Source organism: Solenopsis invicta, chromosome 8 (genome assembly GCF_016802725.1).
Source record: "Solenopsis invicta isolate M01_SB chromosome 8, UNIL_Sinv_3.0, whole genome shotgun sequence".
Classification (NCBI taxonomy): Eukaryota; Metazoa; Arthropoda; class Insecta; order Hymenoptera; family Formicidae; genus Solenopsis; species Solenopsis invicta.
In genome coordinates, this window is record NC_052671.1 from 23,345,538 (window position 1) to 23,367,855 (window position 22,318).

The following is a 22,318-nucleotide window of genomic DNA, read 5'->3' on the forward strand; positions in this document are numbered from 1 at the left end:
AAAGCGATATTAAAATCAATTACGGTTTGTATAGAATTAAAACCGATTATTTTTTAATCCGCTCGTGGATTGAATCGATTAAAACATGCTTAAAACCGATTCAAAAGGATTCCGTTTTAATCGCACATTTTCGGCAGGGCTGTACCTATCCTAATATACGCTATTTCGCTTCTTATCTCACACCGGCTCACACCACGCATCCGCATACCTTCACTCCGCCTAACCAAGTCCTCTTTGAATTTTATACATAAAAGTACATTTTTCACTCCTTTCAATAGCTGTGTTTTCCTGTCTGAATAGACGTCACTTTACGTGCTTTTTACGACTATTTACTAATTGCTAGGCGAAAAAAAGATAGTCGTAACCGATATTTAGAAGTGTTTTAAAGCCATCTGATTAATCTGTTTTATCCAAATTGGCATTATTTAGAAATGGCACGTCGGACAAAATTACGTGCCCATATGTTTTCCTGTTTCAATTGCTTCACTTTACATGCTTTTTACAACTATTTATTGACTGTTAGGCGGAAAAAGGATAGTCGTGACCGATATTTTGAAGTGTTTTAAAGTCATCTGCTTAGTCTGTTTTATCCAAATTGGCTTTATTTACAAATGACAAAATTACGTATCATTTCACGCAATTTCTCGCTTCTGACGTCACGACTTTAATATGGCCGCGGCGAGTACTCAGGAGCCTTAAAGGACCTAGCGGAATAAGTATGATGAAAGTGCCCCCACGGCTTTTTTAGTTAGCCTTTTTTTCTAAAATAATTTATATGAAAAGACGCTTACATACCAAATTTTATTTAGATTTCTATATGGAGACATGATCAAGATAGAGCAAAAAATACGATTTTTTTACATTTTTACAATTTTCATTTAGTAACAAATCAAACAAAATTTTTAAAAAGTTCTAAAAAATTAATTACACTCAGACATTAATAAAAATATTTTTTACATTTGTTTTTGGTACGAATTTTGATAAATTATAAAAAAATGAAAATAACTTTTAAACATTTTTTCCACCTTGATTTCGTTGATTGACCATCTTGCAAAAATTACATATGATGTCTGTTCTCAACTCCGACAACATATATTTTTTTCAGATTCTTTTAAAAGGGACGCCACAATGAAAAAAAAAATTAAAGAACATTTTTTCATTAATTTTTTTTTTTAATGAGCCAATAAATCGTTTTTATCAGTTTTTTAACGTTTCATTTGTCTATAAAATTTCATATTGAAATGTTTTGCTGGTCACAGGTTGAAAGTTAGTGATAGCTAAATTATTTTTAAATTTTTATAATTGCATAACATAAGGTTTTTACTTCATAAATATGAAAAATAATTTAGCTATCACTAACTTTTAACTTGTGATTAGCAAAATATTTCAATATAAAATTTTATAGACAAATAAAACGTTAAAGAGCTGATAAAAACGATTTACCTGCTCATTTTGTAAAAAAAATTAAGAAAAAAATGTTATTTTAATTTTATTGTGACCGATCTTTTAAAAAAATTTGAAAAAATATATTTTGTAGGAGTTGAGAACAGAGATTCACATGTAATTGTTTTAAGGTGGTCCATCAACGAAATCAGGGCAGAAAAAATTTAAAAATATTTTTAATAATGTCTAAGTGTAATATTAAATTAATGTCTATTATTTAATATTATATAATATCTAATATTATTAATGTCTAATTGTAAGTGTAATTTCATATTTATGAAATAAAACCCTTATGTTATGGAATTATAAGAATTGAAAAATAATTTAGCTATCACTAACTTTCAACATGTGATCAACAAAACATTTCAATATGGAATTTTATAGACAAATAGAACGTTAAAGAGCTGATAAAAACGATTTACCTGCTTATTTTTTGAAAAAATTAACGAAAAAAATGTTATTTTACTTTTTTTCATTGTGGCGCACCTTTTGAACAAATCTGAAAAAAATATTGTTGTAGAAGTTGGAAACAGACGTCATATGTAATTTTTGCAAGGTGGTCAATCAACAAAATCAGGGTGGAAAAAAATGTTTAAAAGTTATTTTCATTTTTTATAATCGAAATTTGCACCAAAAATAAATGTAAAAAATATTTTTATTAATGTCTAAGTGTAATTGATTTTTCAGAATTTTTTTAAAATTTTGTTTGATTTGTTGCTAATTATAAGTGAAAATCGTGAAAATCGTAAAAATGTAAAAAAATCATTTTTTGCTCTATCTTGGTCACGTCTCCATATATGTAGAAATCTAAAATTTGGTATGTAAGCGTCTTTTCATATAAATTATCTTAGAAAAAAAAGCCAACTCAAAAAGCCGTGGCACTTCCACCATACTTATTCCACTAGGCCCTTTAAAGATTTTTTCAATAATCTTTCAGGAATTTTTCTGCAAGGTTTCAAATGCAAAATTTGTGGACATTTTGTTATTCCAGAGTTTTAAAAATGTTGCAGACATGTGTTTACATGAAAAAGATTTATATAAATATGATGAACATCACTTTGTTTGTATTGTACAAACATCCGTGTTGAGGTGTTCTTGAAATATACGGCACAAATCTGCATCTAGCATTTTTGTGAAAAAAATTTATCGAAGAATATCCCAGCAAACGAAAATGGATTCAAAATATCTAAAATGGATAGAAAAGGATTTAAAAAATCAAAAATTTGGATTTGGCACTGACGAATCCATTTCTATCCAATTGAAGTTTAAGAATTTTTTGAAACCATTTTCATCTATGAAGTAAGATTGAAATTATGGGATTTCTATTTTTTTCAATTTAAAAAAGTCATGTGAGCCATATAATCCATTTTAGTCCATAAAACGGGATTAAAATAAAGTAATTTTTATTTTTTCAATCTATAAAAAGAGTTTTCGCAGATTATCCTATTCATTTTAATCTATGACATAAGATTGAAATGACTTAATTGCTATCTTTTAATCCAAAATGTATTTAAATTATTTAAAATGGATTACAAATTTTCAATCCATTTTTGTTTACTGGAATGCACTTTTATCGAAATTATAAAAACAATCGCGGCTAGGTCTACGAAATTCAGAATGTAACACTCATATATACAAAAATGTATAGAATTAAAAATTAATTGTATTAAAAAACGATTTGCTAGGATTAAACATATCAATTATTTTAAAGCAATATTGGATTGGTGGCAGCTATACTAAAATTTGAGATGCGGTAACGATCACGAACAGCTAATCATTAAATCACAAAACGCTGGTAGTCAAGGGTAAAAATACCGCAATACGGTGCAGCGCGACACAATGCAGCAAACGGAATAAACGGTACTTTATAGCATCTATATGTCCATGATATGAAATTATCTTTATTTTTTCATTTCCATTTGTCCAACAGCAAACTCAACTGATTGCGAAATTAAAGCTATCATTCTGGTAATAATTCTACAAAATTTTTGTGTCATCGGATTTAAGGTTCTTCCTGTACTATCGATTGCTCATTGCTTTGCGACAGATGTTTATTCTTGCATAATTATGGAGATTGAATGTAATTTTATTAGCGATTCTTTTTACGTTACTTCGATTTTATCTCTTGATTGTCTGAGCATTCTCACATTTTTCAACACACACACACACACACATATATATATATATATATGTGTGTGTGTGTGTGTGTGTGTGTGTGTGTGTGTGTGTGTGTGTGTGTGTGTGTATGTGTGTCTGGTTCTTAAATAAAAAAGTGATTTTACGAAGGTTTTATTGTATTTCTCTTGTAATATATTGATAAATAAAGTTTTAAATATATAACTGTGTTAGCGCGCGCGAGAGAAAGTAAGAGAGAGAAAGGAAATTAAATAAAAGTAAAAATTATAGAGAAGAAGAGGGTAATATCCCAATCGACACAATTTGTAACTGCTGTATAATTTGGAAGTAGCAGTTTATATAACAAATGTTTCATAATATTTACATCACAGCTATGTCTATCTATTGCTTTTTACTATATAATATAAATGTGCAATTGTTACATAGTATTAACATAACAAGTATGTAATGCACCAATATATAGTCAATATTGCAACATGATAATGTAGCAATATAAAATCAATATAATTAATTAGTTACATGATAATACTATTATTATATAGAATTTAATTATTGGAACTATATAGACGTTTTATATTTTGATGATAGGTTTTCTAATCTATACAATCGCTAACTTTAACGATTAATATCTCGGTTTGCGAGACAGAGCGACACTTTTTTTCTGCCAGATTCGTTCATTTTAAGCGAAAACGCATCGAATGAGCCTAATTTCGTCAAAATCGGAGGTAAGGTGGGGTATTCTGAACAATTACTATTGATTTTTCTACATTAAATATTAATGTTGCTGTAACGTTAAAGCAACATTGAACAAATTATTATCGATATACAAAATAAGTCTGTGGACAAAAAAATCTTGATCTACATCTTAATGATCAATATTTGACAATATTTTTTAAATGCTTCTTCAATGTTCAAAAAATTTTTTTTATTTTTAATTTAATTATTGTGTCATATAGACTTGTTTCTAATTGTATTCTTACTTATACAAATGACAGAAAAATTATTATTCCAAATGCTATTCCGCATTTGTAATAATTAGTAAAAAAACTATATTTATATATGTTTATATAAATATTAATTTATTTAATTATACATCTTTTCTACATATATTCACCTAATCTATCAGTTATACACGTATGAGTATAAAGTGTTCACAGATCATCACGAGGGTTCCAGTTCGCAGCAGTCGCAGAAGTCAAGCAACGTCCACCACGATCACGACTTGGATGGGTAGCCACTTGGGAATTTTCAAGAAAAAATTTCCGAGATTTTTTTTTTGCGAAAAATGTAAAATGTTACAAAATGGTTTTGGAATTATGTTGTGTAATCATATTAATATTTACATTTCAGAGAAATTTTAAATTGATTCAAAGGACACTAGACATTGCTGCGATGTCTCATTAATATTGCGATTAAATATTGCATGAGATGTTGATACAATATTAAAGTGCTATATAGGCTATGATCTACGGTGATTTATTTCAACATAAATATGTCATCACTGTTACTTACGAAAAATGACGAAATTATAATGTAGCTACAATATTGCAGCAACTTTCATGTTGTATAAAACGAGATATTGAAATATATAACTATTATATAGTGAACATATAACTGTGTCGATTGGGCCAAATAGACCCGACTGGAACTGTCGTTTTGCAAGGGAGCGTTACAGGGCAACTCTGAGTGAACCTGAATGGTTCTCAACTGCTCTAATGGTAGGTAATAAAACAGAACCAAGTTTTCACCCCGATTGTCATCTATATAACTTCCGCCTAAAAGAACACTAGCAAGTTCACTGGGTTCGTTTGGAGCGACTACGAGCAGCTCCCGAGAGACAAAACGGACAATACTTATAGAAGGCAATCGAGAAGAAAACTTGATTCTGTTTTATTACTTACCGTTAGAACAGTTGAGAACTATTCTACGTCTACTCAGAGTTGCCTTGTAACGCTTCCTCGCGAAACGACAGTTCTAGTCGGGTCCACTTGAGTTACATAAGACAACTCGCATGTTTTGAAAAGCGTATCACGCGAAAATGCAAAACGAAATAAGTGGGCATGGCTAGGGAGTAGACGTGTAATATACTGATTGAGAAAATTGTAAAATAAGTTGATTAACAACATCTCTTCTTAATCTAAAATGCTTTACAAATTTTATTTCATTATAGTCAGAAATAACAGCTTCATAATTTTCTATGCAATGTCTGTTATTGTTTTCATTTTCAAATGATACAGAATCGAAAAACATTTCCTGGCCAATAGATGATATTTCCAATGAATCAGATAATGATGACGATGACAAAGAACTCATGATTAACTTATAAACAAAACATACGTCAAAAAGTAAAATTAAATCAAGAAATAACACATAATAGGATGCACAACTCTGCAAATGAAAATTTTCATCAAATGTGTAAAAAGACGCTTTAGCTAAAATAACACATTTGTTTTTTGCAGTGTATGTACACGCGGTGCGGCGAATTCAGACCGTCGCGCCGTGCAAATTCAAACAACGACGCATCATCTGTCCTATTGCGCGCTCTTGCCTACGAGCTAGGCGCGATGGTGCGGCGTCACCGCACATTGGCTCATACGTTTTATTTTATAATTCGATAATTATAGCAAATATCGCAAAATGATATAAAACTTTTTTGTCCCTTTTCATCTCCTCTATGTTGTCAAAGCGGTAAGTTCCCTAGTTTCTGGACATCCTGTATATATTTTAAACAGTTTTCCAAAAAATAAGATATTGCGTGAGAAATAGTTGTTTTTTTGTGAAATAAATGAAGATGTATTGAACACAGCAACCAAATTATGTTCTAGTCATTTTAATAAAGATGACATAATTAAAAAGACTAAAGGTTCCATCGTAAAGTCTGATGTTGTACCACATACCACTGCAATTAAGAAGAAGAAATTGGATTTAGGAAATAACAAAGTTTGCTTGGATGACAATGCTGCCATTATTGATCCAAAATTTGGTGATGTACCATTAAAAGGTAAATATCAGTCTTGTTAAATCTGTAACTTAAGTAATTTGAAAATGATAAATGGATGATTAATCATCCATGAATAATGAATGATTAATCATCCTTATGGAAAATTAACAGTCAATTATTTAACAGATTCAGCCACAAATAATGGAATCGTTTCCACTGAAATTGCAGAAACCATTTCTGATACAATCAATAAAGGTACAATTATTGTAATTACATAATTATTTTCTTTTCATTATTATCATTCATTAATTAATTAATGATTTGTTTCTCTTATATATTAGATAATAGTGCAGTAATAAATCAGTCATCGACGCCACCAAGTAGTAGGAATATCAGATGCTTTCAAACATCTAAAGCTAAATGCGCGCGTATATTACCGCGTTATATTAGGGACATTACAACGTCTCACATTTCTACGCCTAGAAGAGTCAAAAAAACTTTAGATGTGGCTAACAGAACCATTTTAACACTTCGAAAAAAAATTAAAATTTTACAACAAGGTCGAAGAAGATTAATTACTCGCATAACAACGATGGAAGAACTGATTCGACATTTAAAGAAATAAAACCTGCTATCAGATTTAACTGCTGAAAAGTTAATGGTAATTTCTAATTCAGTGAGAATATTGCATAATTGAGAATAGTGAGAATATTGCATAATTGTACATATCGATCAATTTATTTATTTATTTATTTTATTATTGAAATAGGCCACATAAAAGTGATAAAAATGTAGGTAAAAAGGCAAAAATATATAAAACCAGTGATTCTACTAAACATTTTGGTCATTATGTTGCATAAATGTCATTCTAACATCTCAGCAACAGCTTATGTCTCTCTTCTAGAATGTTTCAGCAGAATGTTTCCTTTGGTTACGATATTGCAACGCACAAGTAACGTAAAATTGATTGCTAAGTTATCTATACGTTGCAATAACGTTATACATATACAAAAAACATTGTGCTAAAACATTCTAGAGGAGAGGTAGCTGTTGCCGAGATGTTAGCATGATATATGTTTCTGCAACATAATGTTTAAAAGGTTTAATGAAGATTAATATATTATTTTGTATATTATATATATGTATTTTGTATATGTATTATGTTCTGTGATATAGGGTGAGCTTCACGACGAGATATCAATTCGCGAGCAAATTATTTACGATGGCAATAAATAAATAAATAAATTGATCGATATTATAGATTCGTGGACGTAGGTATAAGTACTAATGATGTAGACAAACCTCAAAAAGCGAAAAGCGCATTAGTTTTAATGTTAGTTGCATTAAATGGGCATTGGAAAATTCCTATAGGCTATTTTCTCATTAACTCAATGAATGGAAAAGAAAGAGCCAGTTTAGTTGAAAAATATATGAAATTAGTTCATGAAACTGGAATTATATTACACTTGTTAACTTTTGATGGCGCGCAAGTAAATTTGAGGGACGGGATCCGATAGCGCACAGTGCAATAGCCCACCAACCAATCATCTTGACTTATCTAACCTAATCAACGGAAAAACTCTAGGCATCGGACGATGAGTGGTGGTGGGCTATGGGTCCCGTGCGCTATCGAGACCACCCAAATTTGAGCATGTGCACTTATTTGGGTGCAAATTTTCAATTAGGAAAAAATTTCAAACCCTATATTAGTCATCCTGTAACTAAAGAAAAAATTTTCTGTTTTTTGGATCAATGTTAAAATCAGTCACATGTTAAAATTAGTCAGGAACACATTGGGTAATAAATTAGAACTTCGTTATAAAGGTAAAAGTATTTTTAGCAGAATATTGCATAAAATATATAGTTAGAAGTATTAGAAAAGAATTAAGAGGTAATACTGTCGTAAAGTGTCTGGATGGAATTGAAATAGAACAGGTATCAACTATGAAATATTTATAATGCTAGACAATAGACTTAGATTTCAAGACCACTGCGTTTATATACTTAAGAAAATAGGGAAAAAGACTAGCTGTTTAAATAGAATAGGTAACTTCGTATCAGCATATACTAGATGTATTGTGTACAAGTCCATCATAGCACCTCATTTCGAGTACTGTGCCACTCTATTAGTTGGGATGGGTGAAACGCAATTGAATAAACTTCAGATAGCTCAAAACCGTGCCATGAGAGTAATTCTACAGTGCAATAGATTTACCAAAATTGAACACGTGCTACATGCCTTACAGTTCATGTCTGTAAGGCAACGGTTATGTTATAACGTATTATGTATTTATTTTTAAAATATTAAATGGCATGGCTTCGGAGGCGTTAAATAATAAAATAGAGATAGTGGGAGGAGAATGCGATAGGCAAACGAGGCAAACAAGAAACTTAGTAGTAACTTTCCGTAGAACTAGAAGTGTTCAAGAAATCCTTTTTTACGAAGGTATAAAAATGTATAATTCGTTACCCACTGTAATTAAGCAATGTAGAAAATTAGTAGCGTTTAAGAGACTGTTAAAAAAATATATATCAGTTAATATTATAGTTAATATATATAGTTATATATATCAGTTAATATATATAGTTAATGTATATATAATAATTGTGTACAAGAAATAGCTGTGAAAGCTAAAATAAAGGTCAATCAATCAATCTCTTTCTCCCTTTCTTCCCCCCCTCTTCCTTTCCTTCTCCCACTCTTTCTCCTACTTTTTCTCTCCCTCCTTCCCTCTCTCCCTTTCTCTTACCCCTCTCTTTCTCCCTTTCCCTCTCCCTCTCTCTATCCCTCTCCCCCCCCCCTCTCTTACGGTCACTTTAAGTATGCTATATTTAATTTGTCAAATATCGAGAAGACCGTGAAATCTTCAAGTTTACATTATTATAATGAATGTACGCCCGCGAATAATAAAATTTAATGCAAATGAGATTACTTAAATATCATTTGCAAGTTGAAAGTAATACATTTAAAACGCACAAGAAGGGAAAGAAGGAGATAGAGTGAAAGAGAGAGGGGAGGAAGGGAGGCGTTCGAACAAGTTTGAGCACGTTTACTCACGGGGGTGAAATTAATATCGTAGTTTCTGGTAACACTGAAAAGTGGGACCCACCCGAAAGTGGGAGTTGAAATGAATAATCAGAAAATGTCTTGATGTAAGTTGGCAAGAGTGAGCATCTGTTCACCTGACTTTCGTGTGGTAGCATTTGGTATTGATGAACTGGTTTCTACAGAGCAAAGAATGGTTTAGGGGTACTTTCACCAACTCCGATTAACTTAATCGGCTGATTTTTCTATCGGAATTAATCACATTTGTCGTTAAGTAGAATTGACCCGAAATAACCAATCACATTTGATACTTAACGGCAGTTAAGTTAATCGGCGTTCGTACACGTGGTCCTTATGCAGGCAATAACAATTAATTTATGCAGAATCCGATAAAGTTCTAGGATTTCAAGGCTACTATTTATTGAGATTTCGGTAAACAGAAGCATTGAAATCCTAATACTGAACTTTACCAATTCCGGCATAAGTTAATGGTTACCTAAAGAACACATATGTCTGAAAGACGTCATGTAAACGTCTTAAAAAAAACGTCTTTTAGACATGTCTAAAAAACGTCATAAAGACGTCTTTTAGACATGTCTAAAAAACGTCTTTTTCAAGACGTCTAACGGCGTCTCATTTTCTGACGTCTTTTAGACCTGTCCAAAAGACGTCGTAAAGACGTCTAACGAATGTCTAATTTCCTGACGTCTTTTAGACGTGTCCAAAAGACGTTGTAAAGATGTCTATAAGTTAGGTAGACGTCATTTTATTAGACGTCTATTAAAACATTTTTTTAAAGACATTTTTAAATTTCTTTAATCACCAGATGATAGGTAGTAACATCGTCAAATTTTTTGAAAATTTATTATATTTTATATTTCCCATATATATTTTATAAATTTTTTATTTCTTAATTTTTTTCTGCATTTTTTTGTTTGATTGATTCTTTTGTGCGTTATACAAGTCTGTGTTTCCGTCTTAACCACATATATACATTCCCTATTAAATCTTTGCGAACGTTTCATATAGAATAGTTTGGCGATATTCTATTTGAAATGTTTCAGTATGCTGCGAATATTTTAGAGACATTCTACTTTAAATATTACATTCACAACATTCTCTTAATATTCTGGAGACGTTTCGTTTCAAATTTTTCCGAATGTTTCATGCGCCACCGCTAGGCGTCTAATAGACGTCTAAAAGACGTCTTTCTGTCTTCTGTAAGATGCTTTTAAGACGTCTGAAAATTACAAGACGTCTACAAGACGTCTTTTTAGACGTCAGAATGTTCTCTGGGTATTGTCTGCATAAATAAGCTTCTTATGTTTGTCTCTCCTAAAAACCCCCTAAACCCTTTTTACAGTACATTTAATTTCTCACCCCACCACTAGATGGCAGTGTCTTGCTTTTTGTTTCCCATGTTAAGTCCAAAGCTTTTTTTTCTCATACAGCGTTTTCGCCTGCAGTCGGTTTTAAGGGCGGATCCCGATAGCACACAGAACCCATAGCACACCATTACTCACAGCGGTCGATGCATAGAGTCTTTCCATTGGTTGGGTTAGATAAGTCAAGATAATTGGTTGTTGGGCTATCGCACTGTGCGCTATCGGATCCCGTCCGGGTTTTAACGTAGAGAGTCGATTCTGTTAGCGTTTTTGACTGCAGTGGGTTTTAACCCAGGTTCATCGCATTTGCCGGAATCGTCCAATTAGAACAATCAAACGACGATTTTACTAATTACTATTAATCACTACTGATCACTACAATTATTCGACACGTTAAAATTACTCGAAGAAACGTGTTTACGTTACTTAAGATCACCTTAAGTTTAATCTTAAGGTGCCCTCTAGATTCATAGTCGAAAAACAAGGCAGGATTTAAGCAAATGCTCAAGGCTTACCTTGTTCAAGATGATCTTATTTGAGAATGTCTTAATGTGATTCATAAACACATCTAAGCATGTGCTTAAGGCTACCTTGTTAGTCATTAATTCATAGTCATTTAAGATTGTCTTATTTCACGCACACATTTATAAATAAGACGATCTTCGCGAAGACGTGTCCGAAGACGTATTAAGCAAGGCTTTTGGAGGTTAAGTGGTTCGCGTGCTCCGGTCATAGGCCTAGTTTACATCGAGCACTTGATACGCGTACTAACTCGTAACTTTCTATTAATTTATCTTATTGTCGACAATACGTGTATACATAATACATATATTTAATTATCTTGATTCATATTATACCAACTTAATATACTATTTTTTAAATTTATTGCCGAAATCAAAACAATTTAATAGAAAATTACTAGTTAGTACGCGTATCAAGTGCTCGGTGTAAACTAGGCCAAGGTCATACTTTTAATTGATCTGAAGTAAAATCTGTAGTGATAATAAAAAAGTTCTGCATTCTTAAGGCTGGTTTATAATTACTTAAAGTAGGTTTATAATAGCCGTAACCGTAAGAAATTGACCAATAGTTGATGTAAGATATTGACCATCATAGTTAATTTATAAGAAAATAATCGACGATTAACCAATTTCTTACGGTTACGACTATTATAAACTTTAAGTGTAGTATTAAATTTTAAACTATTAATATCAATAATGACACAAATCAGAAAAAAACTGTTCTGCATGTGGTACATTGCATTACAACAATAAATTTATTTTTCAGAAGGACGGTGTGAACATAAGCAGATATATATATATATATATATATATATATATATATATATATATATATATTTATACAGCTCAGTTAGTCAGCTAGTCGCTGAATTGTCATCATCACCTTGGTTTATCTTGAGCGCCTACTCATGCAGAAATAATATCAGCTAACTAGAAACGAATTGTGCTGGAGACTATTTTATTGCCAATTTTATCAGGCAGTGTAAAATGTGGATCACTCGCAAAAACTGAGAGACATCACGGTGAAAGACGAATGTAAATATGCTTATCATAAGGATTTCTTTGTGCTCGAGCGAAATACTCTAGGCCATCCCTGGTATATTTGCAATATTTAATATTAATTAATAATACTTAACAATTACCTGCCGATTCCGTTAGCTCTTCAGTTCAAATGAAATTAAAATCATAGCTTAATAATATATAAGATAGTATTACAGTATACAAAAATTACTTAAATGCAACGTTTCTATTGGAGGAGTCCTAGGGAATATTACGAAAATAGCCAAACGGCAAATAAGTACAATCTTAAGATCAACTTCGCCAAGTCGATGTCAACTCAAATAAGAATTACTTGAGCAAAATCTTCTTCGCGAAGGTCACCTTATTTGGCGACTATGAATTCTTATGACTTAAGACGATCTTGATTGAATAAGATGGTCTTGGCCAAGACGATCTTAAGCGCTGCCTTGAGCTTGGACTATGAATACGGCCCAATATGTGTTCACTCGACGATATCAAGCAGTTGACTGGATGTTATTGGTTATGTTGGTATAACCGTGTCAAATGATTGGTTAAAGCCATAAGTCAAAATGCGGCAATTCAAAATGAAAATATTGATTAATATGATTTACATTAATACAATTTATTAGAAAAATATTGCAAATGCATGTTTATCATTATTCGTTAAAAATTGTATGATCCATAAGTGACTTTATCAAAATAATTATTATTTATTCAAAATATTTAAGAATTGATTTTATTAATATCAATTTCTTCTAAATTTTTATTTATTTTTTATTTTTAATTATCTGCGAAAACCATAAAAATATTTTTTCTTGTGCGTTTTAAATGTGTTACTTTTAAATTGTAAATGATATTTAAATAATTCCATTTGCATTAAATTTTATTATTTGCAGGCGTACATTCATTATAATAATGTAAACTTGAAGATTTCACGGTTTTCTCGATATTTGACAAGTTAAATATAGCATACTTAAAGTGACAAAAAGAGTGTGAGAGAGAGAGAAAGAGAGAAAGAGAGAGAGAGAGAGAGAAAGAGAGAAAGTTTAAATGAGAAAGTGTTGTCCATATATTGTCAGTCATTTGAGCGGAGCAGGCGCCTCACAGAAACTCCCGTGTGTAACAGTGAGTCGTGCCGCCCCTGTCTACCACTTGTATCCGACCCGTCATATGCTAACTAATTCTTCTTATAATTTGAAAACTAAGATCCGGTAAATTTTTGCCAAAGAAAAAATCGTCTCAGAATTCGATTACGAATATGCCAGTTTCGGGACCAATATGTTATTTTGAATCACCCTGTATATATATATTTATTTGTCGAAATCTACAATATTACAGTATATTACATTTTCATAAAATAAAAATTATTCGGATAATTACTCAGGTAAATACTTATCCGAAAAATATATATAATTTTGTGCTATAAGTTATGTATAATAAAACATATATGACAAGTTCATGTCAAATATTAATAATAGTAATAAAAAAATTATAACAATAATGCATCATAAACATTTAAATAATATAATATAAAAAGAAATTTAAGTTATATATAGACTAAAAATTATATATATATATATATATATATATATGCATTTTAAAATACAATTTAATCAATTTCTGTAGAATTTACAAGAGGCATAATTATACATTGGTTTCTTTGTAAATTATAATCTATTTTAATACATTTTGTTTTAAATTGCATTAGATAATTAGATAATTATCACGGTTAAAAAATTCATTTTTTAAATTACAATGTCTTATATTTTTAAAATTTCAACCCCTGACAATCTTATAAGTTGTATAATTTTGTTACGAATGCAAGTGCAAAAAGAAACAAAATGTACATATTTTAATAAGGCAGTATATGGTAATGTATCTTCAAAACAATTCACTTTAAGCACTCGCTGCAAACTACGTTTTCATAAATTTCAAAATTGCATACTACTATGCGCCCTCCATCAAGTCGCGCGTGTTTCATTGAACGTGCAAGAAACTCGCACTTTCAATGTCCTCAGGCAGTGTCGCTTGAACTCGGCAAGTTTCTAGTGCGCACTCCGTGCATCCCAATAAAAAACGCTATTACTCTTCGTCCCGCACGCAACTCTTGCTTAAAAAAAGAATCTGCAATACCGACGTCGAGGACGTTCGTCCTTAGGTTTAGTATTCTTTTAATATTCAAAAGAATGTTTATCATCCAAGAATTAACGTAATTGTTTGGTTTATTATATTGAGATGATATTTAAACCATATATGTGACAATGAGCTACAGTTTAATTACGTCTTACTTTTTCGTTAAAATAAGAAATATAATCACATATGTAACGCAAGTATAAATATTTAAACCTACTTATATATCATACAACTATTCCCGTATTACTTAATATCATTGGAAGAATAACGTACTACAATGATATGTAGAAGGAGAGAGGGAGGTGATAACCTACTTAAGCAGTAAAGTAATAGAATAACGAAGCCTTTTTGTTTATACAATCGACAATATAGAAATAAAGGAAAAATTTATACGTTGAATCCAATGGATAATGCAATTCAATTATGAAATTGAAAATGGCAATTATCAATGTTATTTCTCATATATGCACATATCAAAATTTGGGGTTTTCTCGTAAGAATAATTTTGATATTTGTATATATGAGAATTCAATGACATTGGGGTTAACACTAAAAATTTGGAAATTAACCCTCTTTCAGAATAAACACCAAATTCAGTGTCAACCTTGAAGTTTGAATGTTGCCTCTTAATTTTTGGTGTTGAACCTGAAATTTGTAGGGTATACTCTTTATTAAATGAGTCGATGTCAACCTGCAAGTTTTAGTGCTCACCCACATTAAGTGTTGATCTTTAGCCTTTTAATTATTAATCCATAAAATGTTCAAAGTAAATCCTAAAAAGCTTTGATATACGTGATTTTTACAGAAATTACATGTTTTGAATTTACCAATTGATCTTAAAGTATGTTAATTGTTGTGGTATATAAAAACCGTGAAGCAAAAGCGTAAGAAAATAAAATACGTTTTAATATTTATTCAACATTAATTTAATATTTATTTTACATTACTCATTTAATAAAATAATTTTAAAAAATATTCATCTAACATTTAGTTAACTATTTAGTAAACATTGCTAATTATTTATGATCATATTTATATAGTTAATTATTTATTTGGAATAACGATTTAAAATAAACCTCAAAATTTTTTAATATTTAATTTAATTATGTCATTATATTAGTTTCATTTCTCTCTAGTTGTGTTCTTATTTAAATGAATAACAGAAAAATTATTCTAACTACTATTCCGCATACGTAAAAATCAATAAAAAGAGTTATAACTTTATGACGTAAGAACAGAAAACCAATATCAATCGCAGCGATTCTTCACGCCAAATAATAATTTTGTTTTTAATAATTTTTACAATTTCCAACTCGAACTGCCCATTGCATATTCGTTGAACTTAAAACTCAATCATGATACCGGAATAATAAGTATTAATGCTATTAGAAGCATATTTAATATCTCCCCCCCCCCTACCCGGAAAAACTGTAAAGTATTTTATTGTGAGAAAATATCATCACATGCCTCGGTGGTTGAAATAGTAGGATGCCCGAACAAAATTCGGGAAATTCCAACCCTGACTAAAGTGTTATTTTTTCGCAATAAAATACTTTACAGTTTTTCTAGGTAGGGGGATATTAAATATTCTAACAGCTTCTAATAGCATTAATATTACTATTCCGGTTTCATGACTGTGTTTCAAGTCCAACGAATATGTAGCGCGCAGTTTGAGTTGGAAATAGTAAAAATTATTAAAAAAAAAAAAAAATTATTTGGCACTAAGAATCGTTGTGACTGACATAGACCTTTTATTCTTGCGTTTTAATTGCATCAGTCTGATGTAACGTATTATTGTTTATAATTTTATACATACATTTATATAAAAATATGCTTTAATTATACGTTTTATCTTTTTAGCAACATACACTACTCAAAAAAAAATAGGGAACACTTTCCAGACACCAAAAATTAGGCTATTTTCAAATGACTGTAACTCGGTGAAAAATCATCGTAGATAAAAAATAAAAAAAGCATTTTGAAGCTTGAAGATCGAGCTTTAACGTTCTGTCAGCAGATTTTCAAAATTCTTTTAACTTCCTTGTCTTATGCAGTAAAACAGCACACCTTGTTTTGTTCGTTAAAATTTCGTATTTTTGACACTTTGCAGATCGACCAACAAATTTTTTTCGAATAATTCAAGTAAAATTTCATAAACTACAACATTTTACCTACAAAATGCTTTTTTAAAAATTTCTCTACGATTTTTTTTAACCGAGTTACGCAACTTTGAAGCTAAACCTGCATTTTTTACAAATGATATCCGTACTCCGTGAAAAATAATTGTAGACAAAAAATCAAAAAACCATTTTAGAGCTCGAAGTTTCAGCTTTAATATGCTATTAACGGTTTTCAAAAATTTTCTCAATTTCTTAGTACTATGCCCCAAAAAGGATACACTGTTTTTTCCTTAAAATAACGTATTTTTAACAGCCTGTAACTCAATAAAAAAATTTTTCTCGACAAATCCAATGCAAGTGCCACAAAGTATGACATTTTCTCTACAAAATGCTTTTTTTAAAATTTTTTCTACGATTTTTTTTGATCGAGTTACAAGACTTTGAAGATATACATTTTTTACAGTACATTTTTCCGAAAAATGACGTCTACCGCCGACATTAGCATTACCCAATGTGCACCACGTGGAGGTTGCCGGTCGGATTTTTGCACATCGTGTGTGTGTATGTGTGTGTGTGTGTGTGTGTGTGCGCGCGCTCGCGCGCGCGTGCGTGTGTGCGTTTGTGCGCGTGTGCGTGCGCGCGTGCGTGCGTGCGTGCGTGTGTGTGTGTGTGTGTGTGTGTGTGTGTGTGTGTGTGTGTGTGTGTGTGTGTGTGTGTGTGTGTGTATGTGTCACAGCAGAGATAAGGAGCCCGCAGTTCGTCACTTCTGCAGTATTTAACGACTCCAAACCTTCTTTACTGTGTATGTGTGTGTGTGTGTGTGTGTGTGTGTGTCACAGCAGAGATAAGGAGCCCACAGTTCGTCACTTCTGCAGTATTTAACGACTCCAAACCCTCTTTACTGTGTATGTGTGTATGTGTGTGTGTGTGTGTGTGTATCACAGCAGAGATAAGAACCCCGCAGTTTGTCACTTCTGCAGTATTTAATGACTCCAAACCCTCTCTGCTGTGTGTATGCGCTCGCGCGCATGAGAGTTCAATAGTGTGTATTTCCTCCTCTCTGATCAATTACTGCTTGCAAGCGTTCTCGCATATTTATACATCTTGCAATACAATCTTGCGGAATGTTGTGCCAAATTTCCGTTAAAATTTCTCCCAATTTTTCTAAATTTCGCGGCTGTTCCTTGCGACGCCTTAATCGTCGTTTCATTTCATCCCAAATGTGCTCGATTTGATTTAAGTCCGGGCGATTGGTGGGATGATTTAACAGTCTAATTGCGTATCGTTGAAAAAAAACGTCGCGTTATATTCGCCGTATGAGGTCGAGCGTTGTCCTGCATGAAAATAAAGTTCCGACAGGTTCGATTTAATAACAAAATGTGTGGTCGTAGAATATCGTTGATATAACGAACACACACGAAATACACGCCATTGAACACTCATGCGCGCGCGCGCATACACACACACGGCAGAGAGGGTTTGGAGTCATTAAATACTGCAAAAGTGACAAACTGCGGGGTCCTTATCTCTGCTGTGATACACATACACACACACACACACACACACGCACACAAACATATACACAGTAAAGAAAGTTTGGAGTCGTTAAATAGTGCAGAGGTGACGAACTGTGGGCTCCTTATCTCTGCTGTGACACATACACACACACTCTCACACACACACACACACACACACACACACACACACACACACACACGATGTGCAAAAATCCGACTGGCAACCTCCACATGGTGCACATTGGGTAATGCTAAAGTCGGCGGTAGACGTCATTTTTCGGAAAAATATACTGTAAAAAATGTATATCTTCGAAGTCTTGTAACTCGGTCAAAAAAAATTGTAGAAAAAATTTTAAAAAAAGCATTTTGTAGAGAAAATGTCATACTTTATGGCACTTGTATTGGATTTGTCGAGAAAAATTTTGTTATTGAGCTACAGGCTGTTAAAAATATGTTATTTTAAGGAAAAAACAGTGTATCTTTTTTGGGGCATAGTACTAAGAAATTGAGAAAATTTTTGAAAACCATTAATAGCATGTTAAAGCTGAAACTTCGAGCTTTAAAATGGTTTTTAGATTTTTTGTCTACGATGATTTTTCACGGAGTACGGATATCATTTGTAAAAAATGCAGGTTTAGCTTCAAAGTTGCGTAACTCGGTCAAAAAAAATCGTAGAAAAATTTTTAAAAAAGCATTTTGTAGGTAAAATGTTGTAGTTTATGAAATTTTACTTGAATTATTCGAAAAAAATTTGTTGGTCGATCTGCAACGTGTCAAAAATACAAAATTTTAACGAACAAAACAAGGTGTGCTTTTTTACTGCGTAAGACAAGGAAGTTAAAAGAATTTTGAAAATCTGCTAGTAGAACGTTAAAGCTCGATCTTCAAGCTTCAAAATGCTTTTTTTATTTTTTACCTACGATGATTTTTCACTGAGTTACAGTCATTTGAAAATAGCCTAATTTATGGTGTCTGGAAAGTGTTCCCTATTTTTTTTTTAGTAGTGTATAATATAATATATTAAAGTAATCTATCAACGATACGTACGCACGCACGCACGCACGCACGCACGCACGCACGCACGCACGCACGCACGCACGCACGTATATACATATTAACATAAGGTGTTCATAAATCATCATTTAAGTATAGCAGCTCCTATGCTCGCAGAAAGTTGGTAACGATTATGATTTGGATAGATGATCACTTGAAAATTTTCAGAAAAATTACTGAGAAAAATTCTCGATTTGTTTTCTTACTTTAAGAACATTTTTATTTTGTTTAACGTTAACAAAATGTTTTTTAATATTAAAACATTAAAATAAATATTGTTTAAATGAAATAAGTTTTGAGATCGATTTCGATTAAGAGTCAATCCCGTTCGAGGATCAATTCCGTTTGGGGGTCAACATCATTTGAGGATTCAAAATTACCCATACTTTGCAGTATTTCAGGGGTTTTTGAGGATATTTTTCGTAAAGATAGGATTTTTTAATTTCAAAAAACAAATTTTTGAATTTATTTCGATGTCTAAAAATACAATCAAATTAGTACTATAAATGCTTTGAAGTATTCTTTGATTAGTCAATTAGTTAAATTCTTTGTCTGACACATTTCGTTTCATGTCCATAGTCATTTCTTTGATTTCTTAAATCTCAAATCTCAATCTGTTTTTGTTTCGCGTTCTACATCTTACAACATGCGAGACAAAGGTAGACTGACAATGAGATCTGAGATTTCTGAGATTAAGAGGTTATACATATACACCTAGGTGGGTAAAAAAAAATCAATTTTTCAATTTTTGCATTTTTTTTATAGCATATCTTAAAAATATTTTCCTAAAATTTTAACTCAAAATGTGCAAAAAAGTTTCAGCGTTTTAAAAAGATCTGCGTACGCCGGGTTAAACGTAAACTGAAAACTTTAAATGCGTTTTTCTCAAAACCGTGTTTTTCAAATCGGTACCGAATATTTCGAAAACAAATGGGTACCTTGGATTCAAATTTGTTTCTATTTATTCAACATAAAAATACAGTCTTTGTCGTAGGGGATTTTTTTTTAAATCTTACAAGGAAACCTCGCAAAGTGAGAAATTCAAATTTTAATAAAACTTTAATTAATGTAAAGGGGGTAAATACACAAATTTAGAAAGTTTCAGTTGTAGTTAAAAAATGGTTCGAAAAAGTAAAACCATCCCTCAACGGTAAAGAGATTTTTGCTTTTTTTAAATATATCCCGTAAACTAAATGTAATATACATCAAAAAAATATTTTATACCAAAGTTTTACAGCAAAAGTATTTTTATTTTACTACGTTATTTTCCAAAAAATTTTTTTTTAATTTATCCCCATATCTTCTTACAGATTACAATTTTAATGAAACTTTATATAAATGTAAAGGGAATAAAAACGCGAATTTATAAATTTTTAGTCGCAACTAAAAACCGGTTCGAAGGGATGAAACCACCCCTCAAAAATAAAGAAATTTTTGCTTTTTTCAATAAATTTCGTAAACTAAACAAAATATCAGAAAATTTCATCAAAATGTTCTGATATTTATATCAAAATTTCATAGTGCAAATATCTTTATTTAAATACTCTATTCATTTTTTTTTTTCAAAAATTAAACTTTTAAATATAATATTATAGTACAAAAGTATAATATAATAATGTTAAGATAGTTTTATTGTACGTGTATCTATGAATTCACAACTAGTTTACCTCTTCAAACTCTTTTTTAGCTGCAATTGAAAATTTCTAAATTTATTTATTTACCCCCTTTACATTTATGCCAAGTTTCATTAAAATTTGAATTTCTCACTTTACAAGGTTCCCTTGTTAGTTTTTCTTTAACCAAAAAACTGATTTAATTTTAGACGATAATTCGGACTCTTAAATTCAGATAAGCGGTATTTTGTAATAAATACGAATTTTAAAAATCGGCCACAAAGACTAGATTTAACTGTATATTTTAATATACTACATTTTTGTGTTTTGGATGAATTATATAGATTTTATAATAGGTGCCGCAAACAGCTATAGCTAATCTGCCAATGGCAATATCTCTTTAATATTTTTAATATTTTTTAATACAAGTTACATTTTATTAATGAAATTATATTAGTACAAACATCGATTTAATACCTCTAATACGTCTGGAGAAAAAAATTCATGAATTTATGGCTATTTTTGGTGTCTCTAGGTGTATGTAACTCCTTAACAACTCTGAAGACGGACCTTAAAGTACAAAAATGATTATGTCGGTCGAAATCAGACCTTAGTGTTCAATAATCATTTTTTATGTAAATTTACAAATATTTACAAGAGTCCTCAAACTGCGCGCTATATATATACTTATCAGCTGTAAAATATAACTTTTAAGAAGAACTCAGAAATATAATATCACTAAAGTATTAATCAATTTAATAATCTTCAAGTTTACAAGCCTTACAATCCCCTCCCTCTTATCCCAAAAATTGTGAAAAATATATAATATTATGAAAAATATTATTTCGGCCAACATTTGAACCTAGATTCCCCTACATTCCGTACTTTCTTTTTCTGATTGGTCAATGAAATGCTTCGAAACATTTGTAGCGTCAAATTAATCGCACTCTAATTTTATTAATTGTATAAGATATATCTAGGCAGAGATATCTATACTACTCAAACTCTCTTTTACTTATTTTTATATATGGAAAACTATGTCGTCGGGTCGAACATTCTATTTCAATTGTTTGAATAATAAAAAATAATCGTGACAATCGCGTTTAGCGCATTTGTGATTCCCGTTACTACAGTGAGAAAAAAAAGTGTTAATTTGACTGAATTTTTTAACTCGATTAAATATCTTCAGTTCATAAATTTTATATATTGCATAAATTTCTCCAGGTCAAGGATTTTATATTTAAGTTAAATATATAATGCTTAAACTGAAGTTCAAGTATTTTATGTATTTAAATTAATGCATAAATACTTGAATGAAAAAATTTAATCGAGATGAAAAATTTAGTCAACAACTTTTTTCTCGGTGATTTCCATCATTAGTACAAGGCAT